The sequence below is a fragment of the Terrapene carolina genome, unplaced genomic scaffold (assembly GCF_002925995.2).
Source record: "Terrapene carolina triunguis isolate 2854851 unplaced genomic scaffold, T_m_triunguis-2.0 Scaffold210, whole genome shotgun sequence".
Taxonomy (NCBI): Eukaryota; Metazoa; Chordata; order Testudines; family Emydidae; genus Terrapene; species Terrapene triunguis.
The window spans coordinates 42,130,391-42,149,069 of NW_020664561.1; positions in this window are offsets into that span (position 1 = coordinate 42,130,391).

The following is an 18,679-nucleotide window of genomic DNA, read 5'->3' on the forward strand; positions in this document are numbered from 1 at the left end:
TCGGTGACGGGTCCCGGAGCAAGTGAAGGACCCACCGCTGATTTTCTGCTGAAGAGCCGGAGTGGAAGGACCCCCCGCTGCCGAATTTACACCAAGGGCGGCAAAATGCTGCCCTCCCCCCCCCCGCAAATCCTGCTGCCCTAGGTGACCGCCTAGGGTCGCCTAGTGGAATCGCTGGCCCTGTTGGTATGTAATTCCCTGGGTTGTTCTTAATCTCCTTTTTATAGATTATCACTATATTTGTCCTCTTCCAGTCCTCTGGAATCTCTCCCATCTTCCATGAGTTTTTGAAGATAATCACTAATGTCTCAGATAGCTCCTCAGTCAGCCGCTTGAGTATTCTAGGATGTATTTCATCAGGCCCTGCTAACTTGACCTCTAACTTGTCTGAGTAAGTTTTAACTTTTTTCTTTTCCTGTTTTAGCCTCAGATCCTACCTCATTTTTATTGGCGTTAACTATGTTAGCTGTCCAATCACTACTAGCCTTTTTGGTGAAGACTGAAACAAAAAAAGCATTTAGCACTTCTGCCATTTCCACATTTTCTGTTATTGTCTTTTCCCCCTCATCGACAATAGATCTTCCTCCTGTTTCTATTATCCCTATCATTTTCATCAGATCACCTTGCCAGAGAGTTCACCAGCAGAAAGGGCTACTATTTTATGGTTATGCTGAAATTGGTGGATCTCTGGGGACACTTCACTAACAGCAGTGTTTTTTGGCTAAGAAAGGTGCATGATGCTTGCATCTGTAAGAACACAGGCCTGCAAGTAGGGCCTTTCTTTCCCAACTGTTGGATTACCATTGGCCCCCCTATGCCTAACTTCAGGGGAGTGACCAGAAGATAGCAACTCTGCCTCACTTGGGGCTATCAGAACCCCACCTAGCATGAGTAAATTAATGAAAAGTCAAAAGATATCCTGCTACTTTGGGGGGTACCATTCCTGTAATGAAAAATTTATCTGCATGCTTACCTGAGGTTCGTTCTCCTGCATCAGGCTCACCCATGGTTGACTGTTGGGACCAGCTGAACTGAGGTGGAGCTGGATCTCTGGTCACCAGTCCCCCATCCTCCTCCTCTTCAATATTCATGTCAGAGGCCTGTGACTTGGGGTCCTCAGAGATAGCCATGGTGCTATGGGGGAGAAGGGAGTGGTGGAGTCTCTACCGAGTATGGTATGGAGCTTTTGGTAAAAGCAGGGGATCTGAGGCTTGGCACTGAATTGATGGTTGGCCTCCTGGGCCAATCACCTGAGCAATCTGCTCATAGATGTTGACGTTTCTATGGCTGCTTCAGAGCTGTGCCTACACAGCCTCTTCTCCCCACAGGCCCAGGAGATCCACTGTCTCCTGTCTACACTAGGCAGGAGTGTCTGGAGCATGTAGCCAGAATGTTCAGCTGGTCAGTTGCACTCAACAATGGAGAGCTGCTAGATGTGCTGGCCAATCTGTAAAAGGTATTTAAAAAACTTGTGGGGCTATCAGTTTCTGTGACCGATGGGCAGTGGAGTTCACAACACTGACCAGAGTTGTCAGTGTGGGGCATTGTGGGACGGCTGCTGGAGGACAGTTAGGGACGACATAAGTAACGCAGTGTCCACACTCACACTACATCAACCATGGCTCTATGCTGCTCGGGGAGGTTGTTACTATGTTGGCATAACAGGGCACTTACATTGGTAGTGGACAAACTTAAGTGTAGACACATGCACAACTAAATTGACCTAAGATGCTTTGTGTTGACCTAACTTTGTTCTGTCGACCAGGCCTCAGTGCTAGACTTGGGTGGAAGCCTACCTGCTAATATGTGCTGGTTAAGAGTGGAGGAGCCCAGTATCATCACTCTAAAGATTACTGCTCTGCTGAATGCACATAAATAAAGTTTGAGTCAATGAGTTTAAGAGAAAATAATGCAATAAATGGTCATATTTTTTGGCCAACTGTTTTATTATTCCTTACCTGTTGAGAGACAAGTGATTAAGCAGTAGATTTACAGTGGAGCTACAAGGAGGAGTGCAGGGATGTGGAAAAGCATTTGCTCTGTGCTAAGCTAATGAAACAGAGGGAAGAGCAACAGTGATAAGTGGCGAGAAATAACCATTACCATGCAGTGGGCCTCATTCTACTCTCATTTCTATTGATACAAATCTGGAGTAACTCCATAGTTATTTAATTATAGCTGTACACATGTATTTTTTCTTTGCATACATCACACACTGAACAAAAGCTTAACATTTTTCATGAAAGAAAGGCTAACAGTATTAACATTGGCAGGATCTCAGACCCTTGCTAATTTGAACCAATGATTGGAAGACCACTGTAAGTGACTGAATATCATGAATTAGCTTGTAAGTTAACAAACAATAAACTAATAAAGATAATTCATCACAAAATGTACTTTGTTCACTTCTTCTGTCTATTCATAATGGTTTGTAGTAAGCTAGAATATTTAAGCAAAAGAAATGAGATTTTAGTATTCTGGAAATTTGTTACAACCTCTACTATTAAACCTTTGAGAGATGAGGAGAAACCATCTATTTTGTGTGTTAAAGCATACGGTTTATTAATATAATGTTTTCACCCCTCAGCTCACAGAGAGCCGAGAAGCAAAAAGAGAACATGAGCAAAATGGAAACGGTTTGAAGCTACTAAAGCATTGGTTAAGAAAAACCTTCCAGCAAGTAAGTTATGAATTTAGAACAACTAGTGTTTTCCTGATTATAGGATTGGATAATGCTTTCCAAGCTTCTGTAGGTCATAAACAAATGTCTGCAGTCTGAATGCGCAGTGTTGTAGCCGTGTTAGTCCCATGATATTAGAGCCAAGGTGGGTGAGGTAATAACTAGAATTGGACCAACTTCTGTGCAAGAGAGCTTTTGAGCTTACACAGAGCTCTTTAGCTGTGGGAAGTGTCACAGCTAAATAGAAGGTGGAATAGATTGTTTAGCATAAGTAGTTAACACACATTCTCAGGGCGCTTTCAAAGTGAAGTGCCTGTTAATGCCTTTCCTGTCATAGGGAGAAAGGAGTAGGGGAGGGAGGGCTTCTAGATTGTTGCTATAAGCCATAAATTCAGTGTCTCTATTCAGTCCATGATTTTTAGTATCTAGCAAAGTTATTAATTTAAGCTCCTAGGCTCATCTTTTGAAGGTGTTGTGAAGGTTTCCTTTGAGGATTAGGACTGAGAAGTCAGAAGAGGGCCTTATAAACCCCCCTAGTTATCACCTACCATCCCACACTAGAACCCAAACAGGTTGCAACACACACTCAATGGGGACCTCATCCTGAAAGAAATTTTTCCTGACATCTCCCCTGCCCCGCTCTTCTGAGTTTAAAACAATCCCAGTCACACCCAGGGGTGACCTGCATGTTGGGGGCATGTGGAATCCCATTCCACACCCCCAGATTGCTCAGTCACATGGTGCAGCCAGGCCCCATCCATGCGGAGCAGCTGAGTCAGGGAGCTGCTTCGAGCACAGAGAGGCAGAGCTTCAGGAGGGGGCTGTCGCTTCAATTCTGCTAGGAGAGGCAGAGGAACAGTGGGAGTTGCACAGAGGGGTTTCTGCTTTCTGGGAGAAGGGGCTATGGGCGGCGGGAGTGGAACTCAAGCTGTTCTGTGGTTGTGCTCCCCACTCCCACCCCATCAGCAGGCTCCGTCATCTATGCACAAACCCTCTCTAAGCTCATCACCAGAAACAGTCTCTCCACAGACCAGGACATGTCAACTCAAAGTGGCACCAGATCCTTCCAGAACAACAAATGCAAAACCTGTAGATTTATCTCCACTGCTGTGAGGATCAACACCTTTCAAGATCGATGGGTCCTACACAGGCCAATCACAACATGTTGTGTACCTTATCCAGTGCACTAAAATCTCCAACAACCAGAAAATGGCTACACTCTAGAATGAACGTGCACAGGAAAATAAGGCAAAAAACACCTTCTCACCTTTAGATGAACACAAAGTGATCACTCTAGTCTGTAGTTGAACCCTGTCCTTTCTCCTCAAAGGAAACCTGCACAACACATCAGAAAGATGGGCCTGGGAGCTTAAATTTGTAACTTTGCTCATGGGCGCCAGGTGACCCAGCTGCCCGGGGAGGCTAACCCTTGGCTCCTCCCCTTGTGCCCAAGGCCCCTCTCCTCCCCTTTTGCCCCCCCCTCCTTCTTCCCCGCAGGAGCCCAAATCACCCCCACCACGGCCATGCCCCTAGCCCCAGGGCCCCAGGCCGCACCCCCAGTCCCGGTGCTCAGGTGGCCAGGCAGCGCAGTCGCTGTTCCCCCAGCCCTGGGGCTCCAGGTGTCTGGTCGCCGTGCCCCCCAGTACCGGTACTCAGCTGGCCAGGCAGCGCGGTCGCTGCGTCCCCAGCCCCAGGTGGCCTCCAGCCCTAGTGCTCAGGAGGCCAGGCAGCGTGGTCACTGCACCCCGCCCCAGTCCCAGGACTCCAGGCGGCCAGCCCCAGCGTGCCGGGCAGGCAGCATGGCCGAGCACCACTCCCCCCAATGGCGCCAAGTCCCTGCAGGAGGCATGCTGACCTGGGGGCGGAACCATAGTAGGCAGTTTGGGGAGGCACAGCCTCCTCTTGCCTACGATATCCGCCACCCATGACTTTGCTAGACACTAAAAAATCATGGGCTGAAAAGAGACACTGGATTTATGGTTTAGGACAAACAGCCCTCCCACCACAGTTCTTTTTCTTCCTTTCCCCCTATAAGCGGAGAGGTGTTAACGTGCCACTTCACCTTGAATGATACCTTGAATGTCTGTTAACTACTTGTGCTAGGGTAGGCAGTTTAACAGAAATCAGCCTATTACTGCTTAGGAGCTGGAGCTCAGGCTAGCAGTGAAATAAGGCATTAATTGTTCAGTCTCCTGAGCCGTGCAGTGGGGCGGGTTGTTAAAGTCAAAGTGCCAGTCAAAGCTGAATCTGTGCAGCTGTGATGTAGTGACAAGCATTACTGTTACCAGTGTAAACTGGTAGCAGGTGCTAATTAAAATTACAAGCTAAAGGGAACAGGCATTAAAGAATAAGTCTGTGATTAAATCACACTTGAATCACTAATCTACAAAAAGTCCACAATTTATCTGAAATTTCCTTAAATACAATATCTATCAATCCACCGAACAATACTCAGAAGGTGTGTAATTAAATACTGGTTATGGTTTAACAGTATGCTCCCATCTTGAGGCGGGGAGCCCAAGCAGGCGCTAGCGAGTGTGCTAATCTCAAGCAGAAACTCTTGAATTTTACTGAAAGGTGGGCAGAGATAAGGGCAGGACAAACCAGCACCTACATTCTGAGTTAAGTTTGTTGTGTCCTCCTCTTCCTGTACAGCCTTGAGCACAGGTTCTTTGGACTTGGCCCACACACCCAGGGGCGACTCTATGTATTTTGCCGCCCCAACCACGGCAGTCAGGCGGCTTTCAGCGGCGTGCCTGCGGGAGGTCCTCTGGTAACGCGGATTCGACGGCATGCCTGTGGGAGGTCCACTGGTCCCGCATCTTCGGCGTACCCGCCGCCGAATTGCCGCCGAAACCGCGGGACCGGCAGACCTCCCACAGGCACGCCGCCGAAGGCAGCCTGACTGCCGCCCCCCGCGGTTTGCCGCCCCAATCACGTGCTTGGAGCGTTGGTGCCTGGAGCCCCCCCCCCTGCACACACCCCATAAGTTGACTTCTCCAAGGTGTTAAGAAAACAAGAGTTGAAGGTGCCCAGCACCTTGCAGGCTCAGATATGTGATTATGAGTCCTAAGATTTTTGTCATGGCTATTTTTAGTAAAAGTCACGGACACGTCATGGGCAAAAAAGAAAAAGTTACGGAAGCGGTGACCTGTCCGTGACTTTTACTAAAAATATACCTGACAAAAAGGGGATCTGCAGGTCCCCACACCCCCTGAAGCGGGGCAACCACGCAGGGGCTAGGAACTGCCTGCAGCTGCTCGGGGCTATGAGGTACCCCTGCTGCCAGCAGCTCCAGGTGTCCCCCGCTGCCCAGGAGCTCAGGGGTTTCTGCACCACCACCCATGTCTGCGGGGAACTGCAGTGTACCCCACCACCCACAGTGGCTTGGCGCTCCAGTGGCCGCCACAGACACTGGGAGTACACCACAGCTCCTGGCCACCGCAGGCTGATGTCACAGAGGTCACTGGATGTCATGAATGCTATGACGTCTGCCACCGCCATGACTAAATTGTAGTCTTAATTATGATTTAGGCTTATTTGTGATATTATGTCAGCCTTGAAGGCTTCTGCCCACAGAAGACGCTCATTCTCTTTTTTTCTGGGCAACAAGCCTGTGTTTGTTTTTTTAACAACACTGTGCTATGAGGCATATTTTAAAAGCTGATGTAGGGACTTTAGCTACACTATTCCCTGTGGGCCAGACTGTGTTACCCTTACACTGAGTAGTGCCCTCCTCCTTAAACATCTAGCTAACGTACAGCTACGCCAGGGGTCGGCAACGTTTGGCACGCGGCTCGCCAGGGTAAGCACCCTGGCAGGCCGGGCCAGTTTATTTACCTGCTGACGCGGCAGGTTCGGCCGATCACGGCCCCCACTGGCCGTGGTTCGCCGTCCCAGGTCAATGGGGGTGGCGGGAAGCCGCGGCCAGCACATCCCTTGCCAGCGCCGCTTCCCGCCGCCCCCATTGGCCCGGGACAGCGATCCGCAGCCAGTGGGGGCCGCGTCAGCAGGTAAATAAACTGGCCCGGCCCGCCAGGGTGCTTACCCTGGCGAGCCGCATGCCAAATGTTGCCGACCCCTGAGCTAGAGCCAGCACTAGGGTGATATCTGATCACATCACAGTCATTCATGTATTTAGCCTCACACCACCCCTGTGTGGTAGGGCAGCGCACTCATCCCCATTTCACAGAGGGGGCCAGCTGGCACAGATGCTGTGCTTGACTTGGTCACACAGGTTCAATTAGCTGCCCTACTATAGACTTCCTAAGTAGCCCAAGGCCCAGGCTCATGCCCTAACCCATACATGGTCTTGCCTCCTATAAGGCCCATTTATTTATTGTTATTCTGTGTGTGTGTGTCGGGGGGTATTTAAAATGAATGGGAGTTGTGTGACTAGTCAGCTTTGAACATCTTAACATGTGTAGCTGAGCAGGTAAATTTTCCCTGACAGTTTTGCAAGCAGGGCATGTGATAATCCATAGGTGCCAACTCCAGGGCTGGAGCACATTTGGAAAAATTAGGGGATGTTCTGCATTCACCTGCAGCCCCAGGTATCAGCTCCCACCCTTCTGCCCACCAATGGCCCTGCACATCAGCTCCTCTTGCTCCCTGCCTCCCACCCACCGCGTTCAGCAACATTCAGGAGGCACTGGGGGAGGGGGCAGGGGTAGGAATAGGCAGGGTGGGGATTTGGAGGAGGGGTGGAATGGGGGCTGGGGCGGTGGGGGAGGGGTCAGGCACCCCCCAGGAACTGGGGACGCCATTGCCACGATCACATAGCAGCAGGACACTGTGATGGTACTGTCAGACAATCTTCAGTTTAGCAATATGGGTTAATCAGGTGGAAGGAACAGAAATGCATCGCACACCACCTCAGATTGGCAGTTTGCATGTAGAATTTTACATTGGTGAGGGTTTTCAGTGTTCATGTGCAAAGAGTGTGACTTGAGTAGGGGAAGAAGGAGAAAATGCAGTCTCCTCCCCCTTGCCTCATTCTCTCCTCTTGTGAACAGATCAAGCTTTTGGGGCCACCATAATTATAACAAGAAGCATGGCCCTGCCTCTTGAAAAACACCCTCCCTTTTAGTGCTGTGTTTTAAGCCATATTCTTTTTCATCAGCCTCACGCTTAAGTTAGGCTCTGGGGGAAGGTCCACTTCCTCCCACTGCTGGCAGGGGCGGTTCTATGTATTTTGCCGCCCCAAGCACGGCAGTGAGGCAGCCTTCGGCAGCATGCTTGCGGGAGGTCCGCCGGTCCCGCGCCTTCGGCATACCCGCCGCCAAATTGCCGCCGAAACCGCGGGACCGGCAGACCTCCAGCAGACATGCTGCCGAAGGCAGCCTGACTGCCGCCCTCACGGCGACCCGCGGCTTGCCGCCCCAGGCATTCTCTTGATGCGCTGGTGCCTGGAGCCGCCCCTGGGTGCTGGATGTGAGCTTCAGCTTGCTCGTAGAGTATAGGCATGCAGTTTAAAATGATGAGCTGCCCTCCCCACCTCTTGCCCAAGTAGACTCACATAGGCTGACTGCCATGGGTGAGCATAGGGTGACCAGATGTCCCAATTTTATAGGGACAGTCCCGATTTTTGGATCTTTTTCTTATATAGGCTCCTATTACTCCCACCCCATCCCGATTTTTCACACTTGCAGGCTGGTCACCCTAGGTGAGCACTATATGGGAAGGAGAGTAGGCTGCCTACAGTAGCCGTTGTCACCTCCTCCTCAAATACCTTTTATAGACTCACTAGGCAGCATTCACACAGAAAGGTTTTTGCAGGCCCTGCTGGCTTTCTCCTGGCGGGGTCATGATTCCTTTTCTTCCCCCTTCTGTTGCCCTTTACCCCTGAGAGGAGACTCCACTAACAGCCCAGAGTGATTTTCATGAAAACTAAAATTTAATTGGGTGTGGAGTAAAAATAAAAATGTGCACCTGTTTTTCTTGTTTTCAGAAACGATGGGGGGGGCTTCAGGGGAATTCACTTCCACTTAAGCGCGTAGGTCACTTTTAAAATGGGACTTATGTGCCTGAGCCGCTTAGGTGTGTTTGAAAATTTTACTCAGGCATAAGCTTGAAGTGACTGCCCAATGCTAGTGACAAGACACTCATGCTTCTCTTATATGCAAGTTCTTTAGGTGTGTCAGTTAAGGGACTTTCAAAACACCTCGTTTAAAGTTCCTCATAAGAAGCAGTTAAGGACAATAAGTAGCCATGGGCTGAGCGGTAACATGTTCATGCATTGGACACTGCGTAAGAGGCAGAAACCAGAGCAGAAGTAAATATTCAGTTTTTGTCCTGGCAAAAGGCTGCCCTCAGACCTGTGGTGTTCAACATAATTACATACTAGCAGCAGAGCAGTGACAAAGCAACAGTCGCAGTTAGAGAATTATTTCAGTTAAGCAAGAGGAAAGAAGATTATGAACGACAGGGGTAACGCTGCAGGTGAATGGGCAGCAGGATGGCAATACTGACAAATCCAAGCTAAGGAAAAGACTATCACGATGGTGAGCCCAGTGCAACCGGCTGTGCAGGTGCAGTCAGAACAGGCAAACAAAATGTTAGGATGTATAAAGAAACAGCTAGAAAATAGAGGCCAAGATCACTGTAGAATCCAAAAAAGTATTACAGCTTGATGATGGTTGAGCCCATCTGGCTTACATCGGGTAGGTCTTCAAAGCTACATAAGCTAGATATGAAAGGTTTCTCCAAGTACTGCAAACGCCCCAGCCCCTAATTTGTGAGGGCCTCATAACGATCCTGTGAAGCGGGGAAATTTACTCCCACTTACAGATGGGGAATTGATAGAGGGTTTTTTTTTGTTTTTAAGATGACTTTTGGGCATATGAAGATTCAAATAAGGTTTTCAAAAGTACTTAAGCACCTATATCATTTTTAAAATCTAGCCCAAAGCATGAGATTCTCACCCTCTGCTTTGGTCCACATACAGGGCCTGGGACCCAGTGGGGGGAGGGAAAGAGACAACTTTCTGCAGCATGGGAACTAAGGCTGACTGCTGGTCTCTGAAGATCGCATTGCAATCCTTTGCACAGGGTCTGTGCCAGTGGTGGGACTGCAGCACAAAGAATTGCAGCGATTCTGGGTAGTGCTGGTACCCATAGGTCAGCCAAGGGAGGCTGTCAAAACTCAGCCCCTGAAGCAGCTGAAGATTGGCAGGGCACTTGGGCAGCTTTAAGCCTTGCTCCCACTGGCTGCTGCGCTAGCAATCACCTTCCAAGTCACACAGGAAGTCTGTCACAGCTCTAGTCTACACCCTTAACCATAAGCACTTTCCAAAGCCTAGAAAATGAACCTGAAATGCTTCCAAAGGTTGTAGATAATTCCTTGTAGTTTGTTAATGTTTAGATGTTAATGACGGACTCACAAACGCAGTAGTATAACATTTTATCATATGGGAATAGACTGGATGAAGGCGCCCATTCAAAATTACGGCAAAGCTGCATCAAGCATGTCACAGACACCTGCCACCAAAATGTGCCAAACAAGCAAGCTACCAAAATATTTCCCATCTCCATAGCTGCAACAAGACTTGGTCTGTGGTCCGTGGTAATGCAGTCTGACTGACTGATGCATTTTATGTGCTAGCGCTTTAAATCTTACTTCCTGCTTTCTGGCTGTGTGCATTTTTGCTATTACTATTTATAAACACTTAGGCTGTATCGTGGAGCAAGGCCTTGGCGATCTGTTTCACATGCCAGTAACTTTGGATGGGGAAAGATTGAGATTAATGAATGGTGACATAATATAATGAGATGTTAATGCTTTTAGGCATGAATTAATGAAACACCATTGGTCATTTATTTTGTGCATATAAAGGGAATTGGAAGTTGTATTTCTAAAACCTCTAAAACAGTATATTGGGGGGGGGGGGGGGGGGAAGCCCTCAGCAGCAAGAACTTTGAGTGAAATCCTGGCTCTGATAGACCTGCAGTTCTGCCTGGTCCTGGACTCCACAATTGCCAGGGTGCCCATAAATACCAGGGAAACAAATCTCCCACTCCCCCACGCATGGTGGCATAAAGCATCTGCTTCCACCCAGCCGAGCAGGGAACTGGACTCCAACCCTTTACACATTAGTTGACCAATTTCAAGAGTGCAATTCTGGTTTAAAATCCAGACACAAAGTTTTCAGTTGAGAGAGAAATCTACTCTTGCAACAGGGTGGGTTTGTGAGAGGGGAACATGGCCTTCCCACAACCCACACCACTTCCCTGTTAAAACCAGGACCCTATTTCCTAGCTCCTTGTGACAGACTTGCAACAATTACTTGAGTAGCCAGAGTCTGCAGAAAGAGGCGGTGGGATAAAACACTAATTTTCCTGACCTCCCTGCCCAAAGTGGGTTTGTGGGACTAGACCACACACTGGACTCAGGAATCCCACTACCTCCTTGCATCTTCCATACGGCAGGATCGGTTGGGTTGACGTTCAACTGGCATACAAGATGCAAGAATAAGTGGCTAGTAACCACCTGAGAGCCCTAGTAACAGGACAATAAATTTGGCCTGTGCTGAGAACCATAGGGGAGCTGACTTGGTTTTAAAAATATCTGGCCTTACAATAAAACTTCATGCAGAGTTGAGCTTTGGCATAAAGAAGTCTCATTCCAGATGATAAAACTAACTCGTTTTCATTTAGTTTTTATTAAAATTGAGTCAAAATGGGACAACAACACGGTGTCTGATTCTGTTGCCCTGCACCTTCTGAAGTCACACTAAACAAAATGAGTACAAAAATGGGTAGAAGACCATTCTGATTTGCTAGTATAGTAAAGTCACTTCACACTTACTTTCCACTGCTGTCAATCTTAATGTGTGAGGTAATGGCGATTTGTGCCCATCGTCATTTTGAGTGCTTCTTGCTTTTTTTAAAACCGCCCCTTTTTTTTTTAAACTCAAGGTGAAACTATTGCTTTTTGCTAATTTTTTTTTTAAGTGAGATTTTTTCATATGAAGTCTCTCTGCAGGAAGTAATTTTCTCATTTTCCTGAAGTGCTTAAGGACCTAAAACAGTATCAGATACATATTTTGAGGATGACTTAAGATTTAAAACACATTAAGTAGCTCGTTTTCAATATATTCTATTAATAACTTTATTAGTAGAGGGTCTTTTACCCCAAGGAAATGGAAAGCGCATTATTAAATTCCACAAACTATAGATCAAGTTTACCCCATACTTACACTGCAGTTGGGAGGTGTGATTCCCAGTGGGGTAGCTAGACATGCTAGCTCAGCTTGAGCTAGAGTGCTAAAAGTAGCAGTGTGGGCAGCAGTACAGGGGGTCTGACATGCTCAGACTTGGGGGACTAGCCCAAGCCACTGTCTAGTCAGCAAAATCCATACAACCGCATTTAGAATGTTCGCTCCAGCTGAGCTAGTGTGATTGTGTCTACCCATGCCAGGAATTGCACCTCCTATCCTCAGTGGGGGCATAGCCAGTGGGATCAGTTGAGTTGCATCTGCTAACCTCAGGGTTAAATTTGAACTGACGTGTATAGAGTTAGGATTACTTCACCTACCGCTGAAATGAATCAGCTGTTTAACAGTGCACAGCAACATTACACAGCGATGTACAGGAGATGAGTTCGCTTTTGCGAACAGGGGCTGCTAACAGGGAGTTTCGCAAGGGAGTTCTTCAGGTGAAGGAGGAGCAATACAGCACCCTTGGGGTAAGTGACTGTCTGTAGTGTGTGTTTGTGTTTGGGGGTTACTTGCTGTGTGCTGAGCTTGTGTTTGTCAGTCTGTTTGAAGGACCATGTGCTGTGGCTGGCAGTTGGAAGCTGTGAGCTTCCAAGGAAGGTCTGAAAGCTAGAAGCCTCTGGTAATTGGCTGAGCATTCATATAGGCCAGGGCTTTATAAAGCAGTGCACAAGTGACCAAGGAGCTTTTGCGACCAGGGGCTGCTAACAGGGAGTTTCGCAAGGGAGTTTGGGAAGGGAGTGGGAAGGGGGCAAGGGTCCCTTGCCGGTTCTATCTGTTTTCCCTTTATTCCCCTTAAAACCTATAAACCAACTACATTCAAAACTTCTTGCTTAAACAACCCTTTCAGCGGACAGGGGGCTGTAGACAGGGGAGTTTGAGAGGGAGTTTGACAGAGGGAGGCTTACGATGGTTAGGAAGACCCGCAACACCTGTGCCAGCACTGCTTCTGTCTCCTCCACCTGCGCCTGTAGCCAGACAGAGCGCCTGAGCATGGATGCTTCTACCCAGATCCTGGTGTGGTTTTGCAGAGACTGTAACTTGCAATTTCCACTTACTGATATCCAGGCTGGGGGGACCATCCAATGTGAAAGGTGCCTGCTGGTGGAATCTCTCAGGCAGCAGGTGGGAGAGCTACAGGAGGAGGTGGCTAGGTTGAGGAGCATCCAAATCCACGAGCAATTCCTGGACAGTGTCCATGTGGAGACAGCTGAGGTAGCTGTCCCAGTACACAGGACTGCTGATACACCACTGGTGGAGGAGGAGATGGCTCAGGGTGGACACTGGCAGCTGGTTACTTCTGGCAGCAGGCAGTGCTCCACCCCTGTTCCAAACCCTCCCGCCGTGATAATAGGTAACCATTATGCTCTTCTTGATACAGGAGAGAAGGAATCACCACCTGCAGTAAAGGAGGAGAAGCCTCGTACCCTTAAGGCTGGGAGGTCTGCTGCCACCACTGCGAATAGGAAACGTAGGGTAGTGGTGGTCGGAGACTCTCTGCTGAGGGGGACGGAGGCGCCCAACTGTTGCCCTGACATTTCATCTCGGGAGGTATGCTGCCCACCGGCGGCCCATATCCGAAATGTTACGGAGGCATTGTCGAGGATTATCCAGCCCTCTACTACCCCCATGCTACTCATCCATGTGGGCACAAATGATACTGCGAGATGTGACACTGAGTGGATCAAGAGTGACTACAGGGCTCTGGGAGTACGGGTGAAGGAGTTTGGAGCGCAGGTGGTATTCTCTTCGATTCTTCCTGTCAAAGGTAGGGGCCCGGGCAGAGACAGATGCATCATGGAGGTGAATGCCTGGCTGCGAAAATGGTGTCGCCAGGAGGGCTTTGGCTTCCTCGACCACGGGATGCTATTCAAGGAAGGACTGCTAGGCAGAGATGGCGTTCACCTTTCGAGCAGGGGAAAGACCCTATTTGGACACAGACTGGCTAACCTAGTGAGGAGGGCTTTAAACTAGGTTCGACGGGGACAGGTGAGCAAAGCCCACAGGTAAGTGGGGAACATGGAGACCTGGGAGATGGGTCAGAAACAAGAGGGAGTGTGGGCTATAATGGCAGAGAGAAAGGAGGGTCAGGGCAAAACTGGGAGGCAAGATCGAACCAGTATCTTAGATGCCTATATACAAATGTGAGAAGTATGGGTAAAAAGCAGGAAGAACTGGAAGTGCTAATAAATAAATACAACTATGACATTGTTGGCATCACTGAAACTTGGTGGGATAATACACGATTGGAATATTGGTGTGGATGGGTACAGCTTGCTCAGGAAGGATACACAGGGGAAAAAGTGAGGAGGTGTTGCCTTATATATTAAAAATGTACACACTTGGACTGAGATGGAGATGGACATAGGAGACGGAAGTGTTGAGAGTCTCTGGGTTAGGCTAAAAGGGGTAAAAAACAAGGGTGATGTCATGCTAGGAGTCTACTACAGGCCACCTAACCAGGTGGAAGAGGTGGATGAGGCTTTTTTTAAACTAACAAAATCATCCAAAGTCCAAGATTTGGTGATGATGGGGGACTTCAACTATCCAGATATATGTTGGGAAAATAACACAGCGGGGCACAGACTATCCAATAAGTTCTTGGACTGCATTGCAGACAACTTTTTATTTCAGAAGGTTGAAAAAGCTACTGGGGAGAAGCTGTTCTAGACTTGATTATCAACAAATAGGGAGGAACTCATTGAGAATTTGAAAGTAGAAGGCAGCTTGGGTGAAAGTGATCATGAAATCATAGAGTTTGCAATTCTAAGGAAGGGTAGAAGGGAGTACAGCAAAATAGAGACAATGGATTTCAGGAAGGCTTATTTTGGTAAGCTCAGAGAGCTGATAGGTAAGGTCCCATGGGAATCAAGACAGGGGAAAAACAACTGAGGAGAGTTGGCAGTTTTTCAAAGGGACACTATTAAGGGCCCAAAAGCAAGCTATTCCGCTGGTTAGGAAAGATAGAAAATGTGGCAAAAGACCACCTTGGCTTAACCACGAGATCTTGCATGATCTAAAAAATAAAAAGGACTCGTATAAAAAATGGAAACTAGGACAGATTACAAAGGATGAATATAGGCAAACAAGACAGGAATGCAGGGGCAAGATTAGAAAGGCAAAGGCACAAAATGAGCTCAAACTAGCTACGGGAATAAAGGGAAACAAGAAGACTTTTTAATCAATACATTAGAAGCAAGAGGAAGACCAAAGACAGGGTAGGCCCACTGCTCAGAGAAGAGGGAGAAACAGTAACAGGCAGGGCCAGCTCCAGGCACCAGCCCAGCAAGCAGTTGCTTGGGGCGGCCAACGGAGAGGGGCAGCATGTCCGGCTCTTCTGCGGCAATTCGGCGGCGGGTCCCTCACTCCCTCTGGGAGCGAAGGACCCGCCGCCGAATTGCCGCCGAAGACTGAAGTGGTGGCAGTAGAGCAGATCGCGATCGCGGGTTTTATTTATTTATTTTTTTCCACTTTTTTTCTTTTTGCTGCTTGGGGCGGCAAAAATCCTGGAGCCGGCCCTGGTAACAGGAAACTTGGAAATGGCAGAGATGCTTAATGACTACTTTGTTTCGGTCTTCACCGAGAAGTCTGAAGGAATGCCTAACATAGTGAATGCTAATGGGAAGGGGGTAGGTTTAGCAGATAAAATAAAAAAAGAAGAAGTTAAAAATCACTTAGAAAAGTTAGATGCCTGCAAGTCACCAGGGCCTGATGAAATGCATCCTAGAATACTCAAGGAGCTAATAGAGGAGGTATCTGAGCCTCTAGCTATTATCTTTGGAAAATCATGGGAGACGGGAGAGATTCCAGAAGACTGGAAAAGGGCAAATATAGTGCCCATCTATAAAAAGGGAAATAAAAACAACCCAGGAAACTACAGACCAGTTAGTTTAACTTCTGTGCCAGGGAAGATAATGGAGCAAGTAATTAAGGAAATCATCTGCAAACACTTGGAAGGTGGTAAGGTGATAGGGAAGAGCCAGCATGGATTTGTAAAGAACAAATCGTGTCAAACCAATCTGATAGCTTTCTTTGATAGGATAACGAGTCTTGTGGATAAGGGAGAGCTGTGGATGTGGTATACCTAGACTTTAGTAAGGCATTTGATACAGTCTTGCATGATATTCTTATCGATAAACTAGGCAAATACAATTTAGATGAAGCTACTATAAGGTGGGTGCATAACTGGCTGGATAACCATACTCAGAGAGTTGTTATTAATGGTTCCCAATCCTGCTGGAAAGGCAAAACAAGTGGGGTTCTGCAGGGATCTGTTTTGGGACCGGCTCTGTTCAATATCTTCATTAACGACTTAGATATTGGCATAGAAAGTACGCTTATTAAGTTTGCAGATGATACCAAACTGGGAGGGATTGCAACTGCTTTGGAGGACAGGGTCATAATTCAAAATGATCTGGACAAATTGGAGAAATGGTCTGAGGTAAACAGGATGAAGTTTAACAAAGACAAATGCAAAGTGCTCCACTTAGGAAGGAAAAATCAGTTTCACACATACAGAATGGGAAGAGACTGTCTAGGAAGGAGTACGGCAGAAAGGGATCTAGGGATTATAGTGGACCACAAGCTAAATCTGAGTCAACAGTGTGATGCTGTTGCAAAAAAAGCAAACGTGATTCTGGGATGTATTAACAGGTGTGTTGTGAGCAAGACACGAGAAGTCATTCTTCCGCTCTACTCTGCGCTGGTTAGGCCTCAACTGGAGTATTGTGTCCAGTTCTGGGCACCTCATTTCAAGAAAGATGTGGAGAAATTAGAGAGGGTCCAGAGAAGAGCAACAAGAATGATTAAAGGTCTTGAGAACATGACCTATGAAGGAAGGCTGAAAGTATTGGGTTTGTTTAGTTTGAAAAAGAGAAGACAGAGGGGACATGATAGCAGTTTTCAGGTATCTAAAAGAGTATCATAAGGAGGAGGGAGAAAACTTGTTCACCTTAGTCTCTAAGGATAGAACAAGAAGCAATGGGCTTAAATTGCAGCAAGGGAGGTTTAGGTTGGACATTAGGAAAAAGTTCCTAACTGTCAGGGTGGTTAAACACTGGAATAAATTGCCTAGGGAGGTTGTGGAATCTCCATCTCTGGAGATATTTAAGAGTAGGTTAGATAAATGTCTATCAGGGATGGTCTAGACAGTATTTGGTCCTGCCATGAGGGCAGGGGACTGGACTCGATGACCTCTCGAGGTCCCTTCCAGTCCTAGAATCTATGAATCTATGAAAAACAATACTAAATCTCATTGAAATTGCTGAGGGAATTCATGTAGCCAGACTGAAATTGTCTACGAAGGAATTTGGTCAAGACACTGGGGTTAACACCACAAAGGCCAGGGGATCTCTAATGATCACAAGCAGATTTACTGCTCATCTGAAAGATGGCACCTTCAACAACAGTGTGTTCGTGGCATTACTGTGGGAATTGGTTAAGTACCGACTCCAAGAAAAGACTGCTACTTCTTGAATCCCCAACACCTGTTCCAGCAGAACTTGATTATCTTTGGAATTCTTAGATCCAATCCTTTCACCCAACTCTGCTTAGTTTGTGAGATAAGGGTTCACAATTCAAGATGGTATGGCTGTAGGCCATGAGATGTAAAGCAAGACCTCCCGCAAAAAGTCAGCTATGTAATTACATGGGGCCATTCTTCATTGATTTCAGTAGAACTACTCCAGAAAAAATAGCTGCTTGAGGATATTCACTAGAAAAATCATATATTAAAAAAACAGTAAGACTGTGCAAAGATATTAATAAAACCAATAATTCTCTACAATATCTGGCCATAACAGGGTATACTCTTAAAGCACTTCCTTAATGTATTTCATTATCCATAGGCATTGACAGTATTTCAATTAAATGTCCTTGGTTTTATACACACACATCACTTGAACATTCTTTTAATATGTATGTTTTAAGGCCATGATCCTGCAGACCTTGCTCAACTAGGTACTCCAACTGAAGACAAGGAGGCTTCTCATAAGACCAGGGATTACTCATATGAATAAGTGTTGCAAGAATCTAAAATTAGTGAATGTATAATGTATACATACAGCATTTTCAAATCCATGATTTTCTAGGTAGAAGTCAATAAATACGTTTCCAAGCTTGCAGGATGACCCCGGGGAATCATTTTGATCCAAAGGAATCTGATGTAAATCCTGACTCAGGACACATCCTTATTTCTCAGAGTTCAATTTTTGTGACATATATGGAAAATAGACGTCAGCCTCTGATGAAAAAGACCACTTACCTCCAGGGAACACACTATAAAAACTACAGCCTTAAGCATTAACAAACCTGTTGGCAGGATTACCAGTTGGACATTATGTAAATATGGCTTTTATCTTCATTATCAATTGTTGCTATGTCACAGAAAATGCTAGTTAGAATACAGGTAAACTCTGATTATCTGAACCCCAGTTAGCTGGCATTCAGATTAGTCAAAATTCAGAAATGTCCTCCAAAAGTGTAATTTAATTTTTCTGAAATTCTATTTTTCCAAAATCCAGGTAAGTCCAGGTAAGTCCTCTGAGCTATTTAGGTAGTTAGAGTTTATCAGAATATTGTTTGGATACACAGAAATCACAATATGCTTTGCATTTTTAGTATCTCATAAAACCATAGGCAACTCAGAAACAGCATGGTCTGGAGAAATGAAGAGGTTTGGGAAGCAGGAAATTCAGATTTCTAAATCCCAGCTCTATCATTGACTTACTGTATTGCCTTGTCAAGACATCAGCTGTCTGCCTCAATTTCCCCATCTGGTAAAATGT